General features: G+C 44.7%; 1 protein-coding gene across 4 annotated transcripts in view; it reads left to right on the top strand.

Annotated features, from left to right (window-relative positions):
• Positions 1-16199, top strand: part of LOC147633000 (protein transport protein SEC23 E-like) — a 93490-nt gene that overhangs the window by 41495 nt on the left and 35796 nt on the right. The window lies entirely within an intron of this gene.

The following is a 16199-nucleotide window of genomic DNA, read 5'->3' as shown; positions in this document are numbered from 1 at the left end:
TCTTCTTTCTATGGATGAGGGTGACTCCATGGGAGATCATCTCACCAAAGTGAAAGATTTGTAGGAACAATTGCTCAACATTGATGAGGTTATCCCAGACAGACAGCTGGTCACCAACACTCTTAATTCTTTACCACATTCCTACTTGGGCTTTCACACCTCTCTCAACCTCTCTATGAGAGGAGGTGGTGATCTTGTCACTTTTGAAGAGCTAGTGGGTTTACTCTTGCAGGAAGAGCAAACAAGAGCAAACTTATCGAGCAACCGTGGTGGAGACAAGGCATTTACAGCCAAGGAAAAGGGTAAAGCAAAGAGCTTTAAGCATGGGGGACAACAGTCTAGCAAGGTTGGTCACGGACAGTCCTCTTCTGGTGGTGAAAAGTCTGACAAAGGGGATGCAAACTGTTGGGTTTTATGCTGTGTATGCACCTAGAGGAGTGCTAGTGATCATTAGTAGATTACTGGGGCACTTTTTACTTCAGTTAGTGGAGGTTTTTTTCCCCAGTTTAGCTTAGTTTCACTTATAAGCAGTATATAAGTGTTTTGGTCCACCCGGCACATTTTATGGCCGGACATGTGAACACACATCTTTTTAGGTCACTTATTATGTGGCTATTGTACTTCACTTTTTTGATCATCTGAATACACAAGGAGTCGTGTTCTCTCTCTCTGCTCTCCACGCCTGTGTTTGCAGCATCTCCAAATCCTAACCCTAACAGTCCATAGGCCTTCATTTGGTATTAGAGCAAGGTTGGCCTGCCCTTGCCCTTCCCGTACACTGCCGCCTTCAGGTTCTGTCCAGCCCGTACATCAGTATCTGCTCGTACAGTCAGTGCCGCCTCCAGCAGGTACACTGCAGCTTCTGTACCATCACTGCAGCTTCCGTACCATCACTGCAGCCTCCGTACCAGCATTGCAGCTTCCGTACCAGTTCGCCGACAGCACCTGTCAACGTCGACTGTACCTGTCAGCGCCGCCTTCAGTTGGAACTGTACCTGCCTACAGTCAGTCGACTGCATCAGTACCCGTACTGTACTTGCCTGCTTACAGTCGACTGCTCCCGTATTGTACCTGCATACAGTCGACTGTACTTGCATCGAGTACCTGCAGTGTATCTGTTCGCACTGTTCAGTACAGTGCTCCGTCTGAGTACATCCGTCGTACTTTCACTGTACCTGCAGTCTGCTCCGTACAGTAATCTGTACCTGCACAATACAACAGTCAAGTCATCAGTACCTGCACATTGCAGTCAACTTGTACCTGTTGAAATCTCAACTGTGGTAAGCATTACAAATTTTGATTTTTGGGCATTTCTATTTTCTCTGTGAAAACCTACAGGCAGACTTTCTTGCAAAGAAGTCTACAGGCTTTTTGCAAGGTTTTGGGTGCAGTAATTTTGGGCATTTTTGGGGAATTTTGGCACTGTGTAAGCCATTTTTGCTGCTCTACTCAGTCATTGGTGCATTGAGCTGCACATTCAGAGGATTGAGAGTGCAGGCATATTTGGGTGAACTGTATTCAGTGGAGTACAGTTGCTATCAGGGTTCTTGGTATTGGGTTTTTTGATACACAGGTACAACATTGTGCATAGGCATAATGGCAAATCAACAGCAGAGTGATGTATTCACGTATTTGTCTAAGGAAGACAAATTGGACGGCACGAACTACTCCTTGTGGAGTTTTATGCTGAAAAATGTGCTTGTGGCAAAAGGTCTTTGGGATTTTGTTAGTGGTGATGAACCACGTCCAGGTCCATTGGCTCCAGAGACTCCTACCCAAGGGGGTGCTCGTGGACGAGGACAACAGGTGCAGGCTCCAGGGCAGCCATTGCCTCTTCAAAGAACAAATGCTCAGAAGACATGGGATGCCAGGGATGCACAAGCCTTGTCACTCATTGCATTGTCAGTACAGAGGTCTATTATACCTCATATTCGTTCAGCTGGCTCTTCAAAGAATGCATGGGTGACTTTGGAGCAGATGTATGCTGCTCGTAATGAGGCTCGGATCTCATTTTTGAAAAGAGAGCTGGAAAATCAGAAAATGCATGAAGGAGATGATATGTCTAGCCACTTAAACAAGCTGCAGGATTTGAGAGAGCAACTCATCAATGTGGATGAGATTATTCCTGAGACACAGCTTGTGTCCACCATCTTGCACTCTTTGCCAAGATCTTACTTGGCTTTTCATACCTCTTTGAACCTCAACATGAGGAATGCTGCTGAACCCCTTAAGTATCAGGAACTTGTTGCTCTCTTGCTACAAGAAGAGCAAATAAGGAAGAATATGAATATGAACACAAGTGCTGAACAAGCATTTACTACAGGTCAAAAGGGGAAAGGAAAAACTCAGCCAAAGAGTTCAAATCAGAATTCAGGTGATGGTGGTTCATCTCAGGATACCAAGAAAGGTGATGGACAGCCCAAGAAGAAGGGCAAATGTCATTACTGTAAGAAGCCAGGTCACTACATCACAGAATGTAGAAAGAGGATTGCCAAAGAGAAGGCAAAGGAAGCTGGGATGTCTGTAAATGATGCCTTTAAAGCTCCTCCAGAGACTGCTTCTTTTGTTGAGGACAGGGATTACTGTTTCTATACATGCAGTTATGATGCCTCTTGGTCTTCACAGGCACTCAGTATGATAGAGCATGCATGTACTTGGTATTTTGATAGTGGTGCCTCAAAGCATATCACATCTCGCAGGGATTTGTTTTGTCATGTTGGCCCTGCCCCTGTTGGCAAAACTGTTCAGTGTGCCAACAATGCTTCATATCCAGTTCGTGGCATTGGGGAGATTCAGCTCACAGCCATTGATGGCTCCATTCTCCGCCTTAGAGATGCCTTATATGTACCAGGGATAAAGAAGAATTTGTTGTCCATTTCTTCTTTAGCACATTGTGGTATGCAAGTCCACTTTGATGATGATAAATGCATGGTCAGAGACAAAGCTAATGCTTTGACCTTGATGCTTACTGGTACATTATGTCATGGACTTTATCAGTTGGATGCATTTCAGCCAGTGGATCAGTCTGCTTATAATGCATTCACTCTTACTCCAGCTATGGTTGATGCGGAGTTATGGCATGCTCGCATGGGGCATGTAAATTTTGGTAGTCTTATGCTTATGCAGCGACATAACATGTTTACAGATCTACCTCTCATGGAGAAGCCTCCAGATCACATTTGTGAAGGATGTATTTTGGGAAAAATGCATAGGTTTTCCTTCCCATGTGATTAGGCTCTACGAGCAACTGCAAAGTTGCAGCTTATACACAGTGATCTTTGTGGTCCCATGCAGACGAAGTCATTAGGTGGTTGCTTCTATTTTGCAACATTTATTAATGACTTCTCTCGTATATGCTGGGTCTGTCCTTTGACATAGAAATCACAGGTATATGATGCATTTTTGGCCTTTGTAGCACTTGCTGAGATAGAGTCAGGATGCAAGGTTAAGACTCTCCGTTCTGAGCGAGGGGGGAATATATGTCACACATGTTGAATTTCTTAGAGGTATAAACATTGATTTGCCCAAAGGCAAGAAAGCAATTGGTACTAAGTGGGTCTATAAGTTGAAAAGACATGCAGATGGATCCATTGACAGGTACAAAGCCCGTCTAGTTGCAAAGGGCTATGCACAGAAGAAGGGCATTGATTATGAGGAGACATTTGCTCCTACATCCCGTATGTCGACACTTAGGTGTGTCATTGCATTGGCTGCACATCGTGGTTGGGTTGTTCACCAGTTGGACATAAAGACTGCATTCCTACATGGGGACCTCGAGGAGGAAGTTTATGTATATCAGCCCACAGGTTTTGCAGAACATGGTCATGAAAGGAAAGTATGCAGGCTGAAAAAGGCCTTGTATGGTTTGAAACAAGCTCCACGAGCTTGGTATGCAAAGATAGATGCTTTCCTACTCACTCAAGGATTTGTGAACAGTCCATCAGAAGCCACCTTGTATGTAAAGAAAGAAGAGACAGATCTGCTGGTCATCAGTCTTTATGTAGATGATCTCTTGCTCATGGGATCAAATGATGACAAAATTGCAGCTTTTAAAGAGATACTGCAACAGACATTTGACATGTCTGATTTGGGGTTTGTACACTACTATTTGGGCATACAGTTTGTGCAGGATAACAGAGGCATTGGGTTATTGCAATCTCTGTATGTTGCTAAACTTCTGGAGAAGTTTAAATTTCAAGATTGCAAGCCTATTAGCACTCCTATGGAGCCTGGGATGAAACTGTCACTACAAGATGACAGTAATTCCTTTGATGCCACTACATATGCTCAGGCTGTTGGGTGCCTTATTTACTTGTGTACTACACGGCCAGATATTCAGTATGCAGTTTCTCAGTTGAGCAGATTCATGCACAGCCCGCGGTTGTCACATTGGCAAGCTGTGAAGCGTGTATTCCGATATTTGCAGGGTACCTTGTCTCTTGGATTGCTTTATCCTGAGGGGGGTGACATGCAGTTATACGCTTACAGTGATTCAGATTGGGCTGGTGATTTTGATACCAGACATTCCACTAGTGGAAATTGTTTCTTTCTTGGCTCTTCATGCATTTCCTGGCTAAGCAAGAAACAGACCACAGTGGCCACTTCGTCTTGTGAGGCAGAGTACACAGCAGCCTACACTACTACTGTTGAGTGTGTTTGGCTGCGTCGTCTCATGACTGATATGGATATTTCAGTGGAGGAGCCTACACCTATCTATACTGATAGTTAGAGTGCCATTGCTGTGGCCAGGAATCCTGTGTTTCATGCTCGCACGAAACACATTGAGATTCACTATCATTTTGTTCGGGAGAGACTCCAGGCAGGAGATATCAGTCTGATCTACTGTCCTACAGATCAGAATGTGGCAGACATCTTCACCAAGGCATTACCACGTCCGAAATTCGAAGCATTCCGCACTGCTTTGAATTTGTTTCCTTTTGGTGGATGATGTACAGTGATCACATATCACTCCAGGGGGGTTTGTTGGGTTTTATGCTGTGTATGCACCCAGAGGAGTGCTAGTGATCATCAGTAGATTACTGGGACACTTTTTACTTCAGTTAGTGGAGGTTTTTTCCCCCAGTTTAGCTTAGTTTCACTTATAAGCAGTTTATAAGTGTTTTGGTCCACCCGGCACATTTTATGGCCGGACATGTGAACACATCTTTTTAGGTCACTTATTATGTGGCTATTGTACTTCACTTTTTTGATCATCTGAATACACAAGGAGTCGTGTTCTCTCTCTCTGCTCTCCACGCCTGTGTTTGTAGCATCTCCAAACCCTAACCCTAACAGTCCATAGGCCTTCATAACAAGCCCAAAAAGAAGGGCAAATGTCACTACTGCCATAAGCCTGGACACTACATCAGTGAATGTAGGAAGCGCATTGCAAAAGAGAAAAGGAAAGAAGCAGGCAATGCAGTAGCAGACTCTTCTGATGACAAAGCACAGCGATCATCTAATGTAATTTAGGAAGAGTACACTTTTTTGGTCACATGCACTAGTGGCACACCAAGTGCTTCAGACAATGATATGTCTTGCATTGCATCTGATAGACAGGATGTATCATGGTATTTTGATAGTGGTGCTTCGAGCCACATCACTTCATGCAAAGATGTATTTCAGCACTTGGTTTATGCTTCAAATGGCCGCACTGTATCATGTGCAGATCATACCACATATCCAGTAAAGGGAATTGGCAATGTCATACTTATTGCAGCCAATGGTGCCAATATATGTATGAAAAATGTATTGTATGTTCCAGGCATAAAGAAAAATCTGCTCTCCATCTCAGCCATAAACGACCAAGGTTTAAAGGTTGAATTTGAAGATGGGAAGAGTGTTTAGTAAAAGACCCATCAAAGGGTTATGAAATAGTCACTTCTGGAACACGATACAAAGGCTTGTATAAGCTGGACAGCTATGACAAGCGTACTTATGATGCAAATACAGTGGCTGCCCACACTCCTGCTATGCATGATGCAGAGCTATGGCCTGCTCGTTTTGGGAATGTAAATTTTCGGAGTTTGATGCTTTTGCAGAAGCATCATATGGTTGATAATATGCCGCCTCTTGAGTCTCCACCAAGACATGTATATGAGGGGTGTATTTTGGGAAAGATGCAACGAAAACCATTCCCCAGAGATGAAGCTGTTAGAGCTGAAAGTAAATTACAGCTCATACATAGTGATGTATGTGGTCCAATACGGACACCATCCATAGGGGGGCATCTTTACTTCGTCACATTCATTGATGACTACTCTAGGTTTGCTTGGGTTTACTCTTTGAAAGCGAAAGCAGAGGTGTTTACATGCTTTCGACACTTTGTAGCAATGGCTGAAAATATGTGTGGATGTAAAGTCCAAACACTCCGCTCAGATAGAGGTGGAGAATACATGTCAAATGCATTCAAGGATTATATGCTTCAAAAGGGCATCAAACACCACTGTACTGTGCCTTATACACCGCAGCAGAATGGTGTAGTTGAAAGACAAAATAGATCTCTCATGGAGATGGCAAGATGCATGGTGAGAGCACAAAAGTTGGCTCACAATTTTTGGATGGAAGCTATAATGTGTGCAACTCATGTGTTGAACAGGTGTCCAACAAAAGCTTTGAAAACCATAACACCATTTGAGGCTTGGTATAACCGAAAGCCAACAGTGGATTATATGCGTACATTTGGGTGTTTGGCATATGCACATGTGCCAGAACAACTCCGAACAAAGCTAGATGACAAAGCAATGAAATGCATTTTTGTGGGCTGCTACAGCAATGAGAGCAAAGGATACCGTCTTTATAATCCAACAACACGAAGGGTTTTTGTCAGGAGAGATGTGGTATTTGCTGAAAATTCAGAACAGACCATGTATAGCTTGTATAAAAGTAATGATACAGGCATACATGACATGTTTGATGGACTATTACGCATTGCAATTAGGGGGGATTCAGATCAGCCAGTCCCTACACAAGAAAATCCTCATGTAGAATATGTGGAACAGCCAGCCATTCAGCCCCCTTCTATGGAAGAAGTGGAAGATCTTGTCAGGGAAGAGCAAACAGCCATAGACACAGCCAAGTCAGTGCCAAGATGGTTGTTGAAAACTTTGCAAGAAAGCAAACTTGTAGCTCCACTCACAGGTAGAACAAGGGCTAGTTCCAGCCATGCATTGAATATACATCGTGGGGAGTCTGCATTAGCCATGGGTGGTCTCTTTGATTCAGAAGAGCCTTTTTCTTATGAAGAAGCACATGAGAATGAGCATTGGGTGCAAGCTATGCAAGCTGAAATCTCTTCTATCATGAAGAACAATTCTTGGGATCTAGTGGAATTGCCTAAAGGCAAGCATGCCATTGGAACAAAGTGGGTCTGGGTGATGATCACCCTCCCATCTCTATACACTGCCCATTTCCCTGCCTTCCGTGCATCCAAGATGTGTGGCATGCATTCCGTCTTGTGTGCGAACTGTGCTAGAGAGAGAGAGAGAGAGAGAGAGAGAGAGAGAGAGAGAGAGAGAGAGATTAAGCATCTACTAAAGACCCAATGGGCCTATGAGACCAAAGTGATACAATAATGTCCATGGCATATCTCATCATGGAATGGAAAATAAAACAGAAGGAAAACATAAGAGGTCAAATTGGCCAATGAGACAAATCTGTATACAATAAGTCCATGTCTTGAGTATCATGGAAAGAAAAACTGAAATTAAAAGCTAATCCTAGTCATATGCAGCTCACTATGTAGTCACTGTCTAGCATGCTATAGACGTACAACCATGATAAGTGGTATACTACTAATTCCACCCAGTGGAGATTGTGGGGTGTAGTACATCATACATGGGGCATGGGGCGAGGAGGTCTCTCACATCTGTTGTGCCTTGGTGTAGCCTTTGGACTCTCTCCTCCATAGCTCTGCGGTATTGTGCTTGGATTTGGGCAGAGTGGGCCTGATGGAGTAGTTGGGTAGTCACGGTCTCCTAGCAGCTTTGATCTCCGAGGCTTTCTGCAGTATGAGCCCTCGTCGGGAGGTAGATATGAGAGAGAGAGAGAAATGAAATGATATATTAACGTCTTCAAAAGGCCAAAATGACCTATGAGACCAAAAAGGTTACAACAATTGGTGGATCTGATACAATGTCTGTGTAAGGAAAGCTAAAAACGATTGGTGGATCTGATACAATGTCTGTGTAAGGTTACAACAATTGGTGGATATGATACAATGTCTGTGTAACGTCTTCAGAAGGCCAAAATGACCTATGAGACCAAAAAGGTTACAACAATTGGTGGATCTGATACAATGTCTGTGTAATGTCTGAGAGAGAGAGAGAGAAGAGAGAAAGAAAGAAAGAAAGATATATTAACGTCTACGAGAGGCCAAAGTCGGCCTATGAGACAAAAAATAATACAACTGTGTTCTTCCGGTGATCGGAAGAAAAGAAACAAAAGAAAAAGTGTGCATGTGTTTGGATACAACTGTGAATCATCATGGATCGGTGGAGCCCATATACAAACAATATAAGGGGGGTGGGGATGTGGATGGAGTGCTAAGGCAAGATGCATCTCTATATGCTGAAGGGGTAGTACAAGCATGCTATGCAGATCTATGTCTAACTCCATCCAGTGCCATAAGAGGGATATAAGATATCATACATCGCCGATGCTGAGGCTGTGAATGGCATGAACATGTACCCTGAGTCTGAATGAAAGCGAGCTAGCCTCTCCTGTGTCTCCATCTGGTGTCTCATTCGGATAGCTGCTATCTCTCGGTGACGGAGTCGGGGTGCTCTATGTCCAGTCTGTCTAGGTCTCCTCCTGGCTCTCAATTCCTCTGCTCTCTGTGCGGTCACCCCACGTGGTACATCAGCTGGCACTGGCATAGCTCTCTGGAAGAAATCTGTGAGCTGGGACTGTCTCCCACCCCTAGTGGGAGCGGGTGTCTGGAAGAGTCTCTCTCGAGAACTATGAAGCTCTAGTAGTAGTCTGTCAAGCTGTCGCTGGTCCGAGGCCTCCATCAACTGATGTAGTGAAGAGTGCTCCTCAAACAATCCTGCATATCTATCTCTGACCCCCTGGTGGGCTCTACATCTACATACAAAGTGATCCTCAGTCTCCACCTCCTCGCGGCACAATCTGCATATCCGCTCAGCTCTAGGAATCCGTGCCGCTCTCCCAGCCTCTATCTCTAGTTGATGTGATGAGACTCGTAGCTGTCCAATAGCAACACGAGAGCTGTGTGGCATGTATACATCCATGTACCGCGGTCGATGTATAAACCCATCCCCTGAGATGCTCATAAAGTGGTCTCTGTAATACAGCATCTTCGGTGGTAGTGGGCTCTCTGGTGCTGTCCATGTCTCCTGTATGTAGTGCTGCCATATGTCCTGTCTCATCACTCCGTTCCTCTCATTGAGAGAGAGGTAACCCCGTGGAACAGACTGATCATACTGAAAAGGTGGCAACCGCTCAATGTCTATACCATGATGTGAGAACCACTGTAGCATCTGTGCATACCAAGATCCAGTGTGTCCAGTCTCGGCCAGCTGTCTGGATGCCTCAAAAGCTCGGCGGGATAATCTCCCCATGGGCATCTCCCTCATCCTGTATATAAAGGAGATCGTCTGGAACAATGCCTCCACTGCCATAGGTGGTGCTGCAAACTCAGCTCGAACAATGTCGTGTGGGACGGATGGTTTGCTATGTATCATCCTCGAGAGCATCAAGATCTGTGGTCTCTCCAGCTGTACCCATGTGGAGGCTGCAAGCCCTGGTGCCCAAACCGCTGCTGCATATATCAAGGCTGGTGTCACTAATGTATCAAAGAGAGAGAGAGAGAGAGAGAGAGAGAGAGAGAGAGAGAGAGAGAGAGATTAAGCGTCTACTAAAGACCCAATGGGCCTATGAGACCAAAGTGATACAATAATGTCCATGGCATATCTCATCATGGAAGGGAAAATAAAACAGAAAGAAAACATAAACATAGCTATCTCACTGGGGTGATACAAAACCGTCCATGGAAACTCATCATGGAGTACTAAGCACATAGAAACATGAGAGCAACATCATCTCCGAGAGAGAGTGAGAGAGAGTTCTATTAACTTCTTCAAATGACCATAGGGTCTATGAGATCAAAAGTGATACAATGTGTCCATGAAAAAACATGATAAAAAAACCAACTAGTGCTAAGAGAGAAAAGCAATAGCCCTGTGAATGCCAGCGGTACAATGCTACAATGATACAACGTAAGGGGTCCGACATCTATGATACTATAGAGGCTTTCCACATCAATTGCCTGTGGAGAGGCACTCCTGTATCTCTGGAGGATCTCTCGGATCTGAAGTTGTGTTGGGTGGAGCATCTCCTCGGACCAGTTGTGGTCTGGGGCATCTAGCTCGTTGCACCTGGACCACTTTGTCTAGGGAGATGCCCGGGAGGCGGGGTGGCGCCTATGACATCTTGGTCAGGTTAGAGAGATTTATGTAAATGGCTGTGATTGTCTGTGTGTGGGGGTCAGACCGTTCCCAGAGCAGGCATGCTGAGTCTGCGGAGCTCTATTGTCTTCAACCTGAATCTCGGTGGCACGTGCGTCGTGCACGCCCTTGTGTAGACGGTCCTTCGTTGACAAGCTTTCACTCGGAACTCGTTGGCCCCCTGTTCGTTACGTGGTGCTTGCTGTTCTCTTCTGAGATCTAGCTCGCTAGTCGGCAGTCTACTCCTCCCTTGGACTCAAGAGAGGATTGGGTCCGGATTGCAATTTGCCGGATGCTCTAGATCTTCTATAGGCACTTGCTAGAAAACGTTTGCAGATTGCTCGCACTTGTGAGAAATGGCAGTAATACTCTCTCTCTTCCCATAGCCTACCATTTTTCCAGTTCCACACTTTTACTAGATACGCCTTTTTCTGGCAGCTGTATCAGGCCACTAGTTCTTCTTTGGCCACATGTTATAGCTCTGAGTCATTTTGTATGCTGAATCCACAAACTCCTTGTCTTTGCATGTCCGAGCTGAACTCTTCCATGTACAGCTCAACAGTTTTCTTCAATGTTGTGGCTTCTGTTCTCCAATCCTTTAGACCTTGAACAATTGAGTAGTATTCTTAAATTCCAAATATTGGCAAAAGAAAAGCATTAAACATAAATACTCATCTCGATAAAGGTGGCCATTGGGCCACCTTAGCAGAGGCCACACGTATCCCATAAGTGGGGAGAGTGCCTAGTCAATGGGTCTCACCATGCTTGCTCAAGTGCCCCTAAGTACTTGGCCTTCATGCCTTCTACGATCTCTTCCATGTTGGAGGGGTCGTCTCCACTGCTCTAGGTGCTTCCCTGCTGTTTTTGCACCTCTGGAAGACCTCCCCCAGCTTGGGAAATTTTCCCATATTTTTCTGGAGTTTTTTTCACATTTTTGGCACCTTTTTTTGTCATGTTCCATTTTATGCTAAAGCAGGCCGACTGGGCTCTCAAGGTGCTATATAAGCATGGGCTTTGCCCTTAGTTGTATTATCTCATTTTTTGCATATTCTGGGATCTTGGCTGCACCTACGGTGTGCCTTGTGCTGCCTACTCCAGCTTTGTAACCACCTTTTGGTGTATGTGATCTTCCTTTAGTTCCTGTGCATCCTGTATTTGTGATATTTCATTGTTTGGAACTTTGTCATGGTATCAGAGTGGGTTCAGGACTGAGGATTTGCTAGACAGCACCTCTATCTATTTCTTCTCAAAGAAGGTGGGTTGCTTTTTTCATCTACAGGAAGTGCTTTCTTCTGTAGAGTTGCCTTTGCCTGCCCACTTCCTACCACAGACTAACTAGAACGTCAGGTTCTAGTTGCCACACCCACCCAACCTTCATCGTGCATCAGGAGGGACTCCCGTCTTCACCCCTCTACTTTTTACCTCAGCTTATGTGGTGGTTGGATTTTGGCTGTGTACTCATCTATAGACATGTTTTTGCTGAATTAAGAGCCTCTTCTACCTTTCTTTTTCCCCACCCTTTTCCTCCCTCTTGCTTCTCAACCCTCTTTCTCTTTCTTGCCTTCACAGATTTGCAGGCTACGTTTTTTTACGCTTTAGAGGAGTTTTCATGCAGAGGATGGCTTCAAATACTTTCACCATTCCCCAGTTGGAGAAAGACTCCAAATTTCATGGCTCCAATTATCCCCAGTGGAAGGATGCCATTTTTAACCTTCTGGTGGGTCTTGATCTTTGGCGGTTCGTTGATGCTTGTACTCCAAAGCCTAACCCCGCAACTAAGTTACTAACTCACCACAGATTGTGAACTCTTGGTCCAACTTGGATCTTCGGGCTCACACAATTATATCCTACAACTTGAACCAGCCATATCTCTCGGAATTTTCGTATGGATAAAGTTGCACAAACCTCTAAGGAATTATGGGATGCACTTGGAGTTCGTTTTCAGAGGAACAATTACAGTCGAAGCTCTCAATGAGCTGAAGATTACCGAGATGGATGAAATGGCCAAAGTGCAAGAACTCAAGAAGATCCGTCAACAACAAGCCATCTTTGGAGTCCAAATTCACAATGATGACTTTGTCATTGAGTTATTGGGCAAACTTCCTCCGTCTTATCAATCCTTTAAGGATACCATTGCCTTTCACCCTGTTCTTCCCCCAATGGATGTGGTGATTGGCATGCTTCGGGACATGCTAGATGTCATGAAGATCTTTGACTCTTCTCCTACTGAGTCAGCTTTTTCAGCCAAAGGGAAGCCCAAGTGGCAACCTGAAGGAGGTAATAAAAACGACGGCAAATCCAAGGAGGAGTCTGTTTTAGGCTCCAAGGATAAAGATAAAGGAAAAGAAAAGGGCAAATCTACGGAGAGGAAATGCCACTATTGTGGCAAGGCTGGTCATCTTCGACTCGATTGCTTCAAGAAGAAGAGAGATGAGGAGAAAAAGTCAAAACAGAAGGACTGCGACATTGAGAAGCACCTTACTAGCGAAGGTGAAGGACAGTTGCTGCAGCTACAGAGATTCTTAGGTCCTCTTGGGACAAGAATGGCATCACACTTATTGCGGATGGGTGGAGCTACACTCGGTCTAGATCCATTCATGGTGTCGTTGCCTATTCCAGAGGGCAATCTTGCTTTATCTCATCGCATGATGCGTCCGAGACAAGGAAGAGTGCAGAAGCACTTTTCCAAGAGTGGTTAGCAGCCGTACAAGCGGTGGGTGAAGAGAAGGTGATCTAGTTTGTAGCTGATGGACAGAATGCGAACAAGGCAGCCAACAAATTGTTGTGTAACAGGTTTCCTCATATCACATTTTCTGTATGCATGGCGCACTGCCTCAACAATCTTCTCAAGGACATTGGGAAGTTGGACTGGATTGCTCCCATCATAGAGCAAGCCACCTAGATGGTATCCTTCATTTACAGGCACACTTTCTTGCTGGCTGAGTTTAGGAAGAAGTCATTTAGAGATTTGCGCGAGTATTCAGACACTCGCTTTGGATACAACTTCCTTATGTTAACAAATGTTCTAGTGCCCTAAAGCAGTTGATGGTGAGTGATGAGTACGAGGCATGCTTTGTCTGGAATTGGTGTAGGGAAGGCATGTGCGTCAAATATTGGGAACCCTCTTTGGTGGGAGGAGGTGAGCCACATCATAGCTTTGGGATCGCCAATCATCCACTTGTTGAGGATGAGAGATTCACTTTAGCCATGCATTGGAAAGATTTATGAGGGGATGGACAAGATGGTGGAAAAGTTGGAGCACATCGAGCAAGATGAACAGAAATACCAGGTTTTAAGGAAGCTATGCCAGATAGATGGGATATGTACCATTCACCTATGCATGCAACAAGTTTTATGGTTGATCCCCAGTTTCAAACAGGCAATCAATACACAGATTCGGAGGTGGCAGATGGATGGGATATGATTTTGGAGATACTTGAGCCTAACTTTGCAAAGCAGAGAACTATCAAGGATCAACTAGCAGATTATAGGGCTTACAAGAGGAGGTTTGGAAGAGCGAATGCTTTGGCATATCGCTTCACCACTGATCCATGTGTTTGGTGGGAGGACTATGGGACAAACACTCCAGAGTTACAACAATTGGCCATCAAGATTTTGACCCAGGCGGCCAGTTCCTCTTGTTTGGAGGAACTATGGAGCTCATTTAGCCACATCGCTTCAAAGAAGTGAAACCGGCTTGGCACTCAAAAGACCAATGATCTAATTTTTGTGAGCGCCAATTTGCATCTTCTTGAGCGTAATGAGAACCCCCAATCTTGGAAGCATTGGTAAGAGGAGGATGAGAAAGGTTCAGAGGCAGAGGAGCAAGCAAGTTTACTGCCTGACTCGATAGCTAGTTTGGGCGAAGCAGGGGATTGCGGCTCGAACGACTTCCTAGATTATGATGATCTGGCCAGATGATGCGTATCTCTCGCAAGTTTGAGTCTACTCATGAGTTCCAAACTTGGCTGATGTATTTGCATTGTACTTTCTATTCTAAATTCAACAAGAAATTGACTTGATCTTGAGGTGTCCTTTATGCAAATTTGAGAAAGTTTCGTTGTTGAGTTTGTAACTACTAGTTTTTGGTTCTGTAATTTAATTTATCAAGTATATGTGCCGTCTCCTAGCTGTTTTCGTTTTCCAGCGTTTCCGTTTCCGAGGGGTGCCGTTTCTGTTTTTGTTTCCCGTTTTTGGTGACTATGGCTGCAGCGTCAATTCCCTACTCCCTTCTTGTAGTTCAAAATTTTGGACTACTAAAATTGTTGACCTTTCTTTCTTGGCATGTAGCTGGTGCTCACTGCAGTTTCTTAGCTTCCCTTTGCTTGAGCTCGAAAATATTGCTTGGTACTGAAGTGGCTAAAGCCCTAGCAAGTGTGTTAATATTAACTTGTGAGCCTTGCCCTCAATGAAGCCTCCGTGCATCTGGTGAAACTCCAGGCTCAAGTCTGGGCTCCAATACCAGGAGCCCCGGGTAAGGCATCTCATTTGGTTCTAGTTGTGCTGTTCTAACCCTTAGGAAATTTCTGCTCAAGGATTGCTCGTAGGTATTTTGCATATTATCTGTCATCCTTCTACTTGGCTTTGGTCGTCGAGATGGCTCTTGGGATTGTTGTGACTGCCTGCCCCCCAAGCTTTCTTCAGTCCTCTTTTTGGTTTTCTCCTCGGCCTCCTTTCTCGCTTTTTCGGCCTTTTTCTTTTCTTCCTTTGGCCTTTTGTGCTTTTGGTCTTCTCGTGCCTTCTGCACGGCTTCTTCTTTTGCTCATTCTTGAGCTTTTTGCTTGGCCTCTCTCCTTGCTTGTTCTTGAGCATTTTGCTTGGCTTCTTTGTTGGCTTGTTCTGGGGCTTTTCCTTGGGTCTCCCTTCTCTGATGATCTGTTGTTCCAGGCCTCGGAGCAATATCTGCGCTTGGCCCATCGAGGCTTTGGACGCGATTTCCTCTGCTCTGTTCTCATCTCTTCTTGCCTGACCTAGTCTTTGCTGTGCTTTTTGTAAGTTCTCCCTTGCTTTTTCAAGTTTTTCCCAAGGTGTTTGTGTTTGTGAAGTTCTTGTCTTCTCCTCTTCCCTCTGTTTATTAGCTTTGTCCTCGGCCTTTTCCTTCTCATTGAGCTCTTTCCTCCGGGCTTCTTCCTCGATTTTCTGCTTCTGTGCTTATGCTTTCTTAGCTTCTTAACTTCTTCCTTCTGCCTTTTGTCTTCTTTCCCACTTTTGTTTGATCCTCTTCTTTGTGCAATAGCTTGTCTAGTTCTGCCTTCCTCTCTGCTTCTTCTCAGGCCTTCCTTTCTGCTTCCCAAGCCTTCCTCTTGGCCTTCTCTTTGTCCTTTCTCTCCTTTTTCTTCCTCCTCTTCTCCCTCTTTTTCTTATTCTTTCTTTGACTTCTTTGCCTCCCCTGCCAAGTCCGTGTCGGTTGCTCTCTTTCCTTTAAGGTATCCATTTTTCTCAGTGAGACTAGCCCATTGGAAGCTATTGATTTTCCCGATAAATTAAAGTACGCAGTGTATCTGCAAGTACTTTGCCCATTTTCCTTGATGTTCCTCATCTGCATCTCCCAATTCTCAAATAACATCTGTGCGAAAATCACTTTGTATCCGAGCTTTAATCTCATCACTTTCTTTAAAACTTCGGCTGAGATGGTAGCAGTTTCTTTTTTGAGAGGTATCCTTGCCATGATGAATCTGTAAAAAGATGCCTCTCCCTAGTTTTCCATGCTGTTAAAGTTGATTCCTTGGTGCG

The sequence above is a fragment of the Cibotium barometz genome, chromosome 12 (genome assembly GCF_041138505.1).
Source record: "Cibotium barometz isolate CiBa-2024 chromosome 12, ASM4113850v1, whole genome shotgun sequence".
In the NCBI taxonomy this organism is placed as follows: Eukaryota; Viridiplantae; Streptophyta; class Polypodiopsida; order Cyatheales; family Cibotiaceae; genus Cibotium; species Cibotium barometz.
Note: the sequence above shows the minus strand (reverse complement) of the source record. Positions and strands in the feature narration are given on the sequence as shown.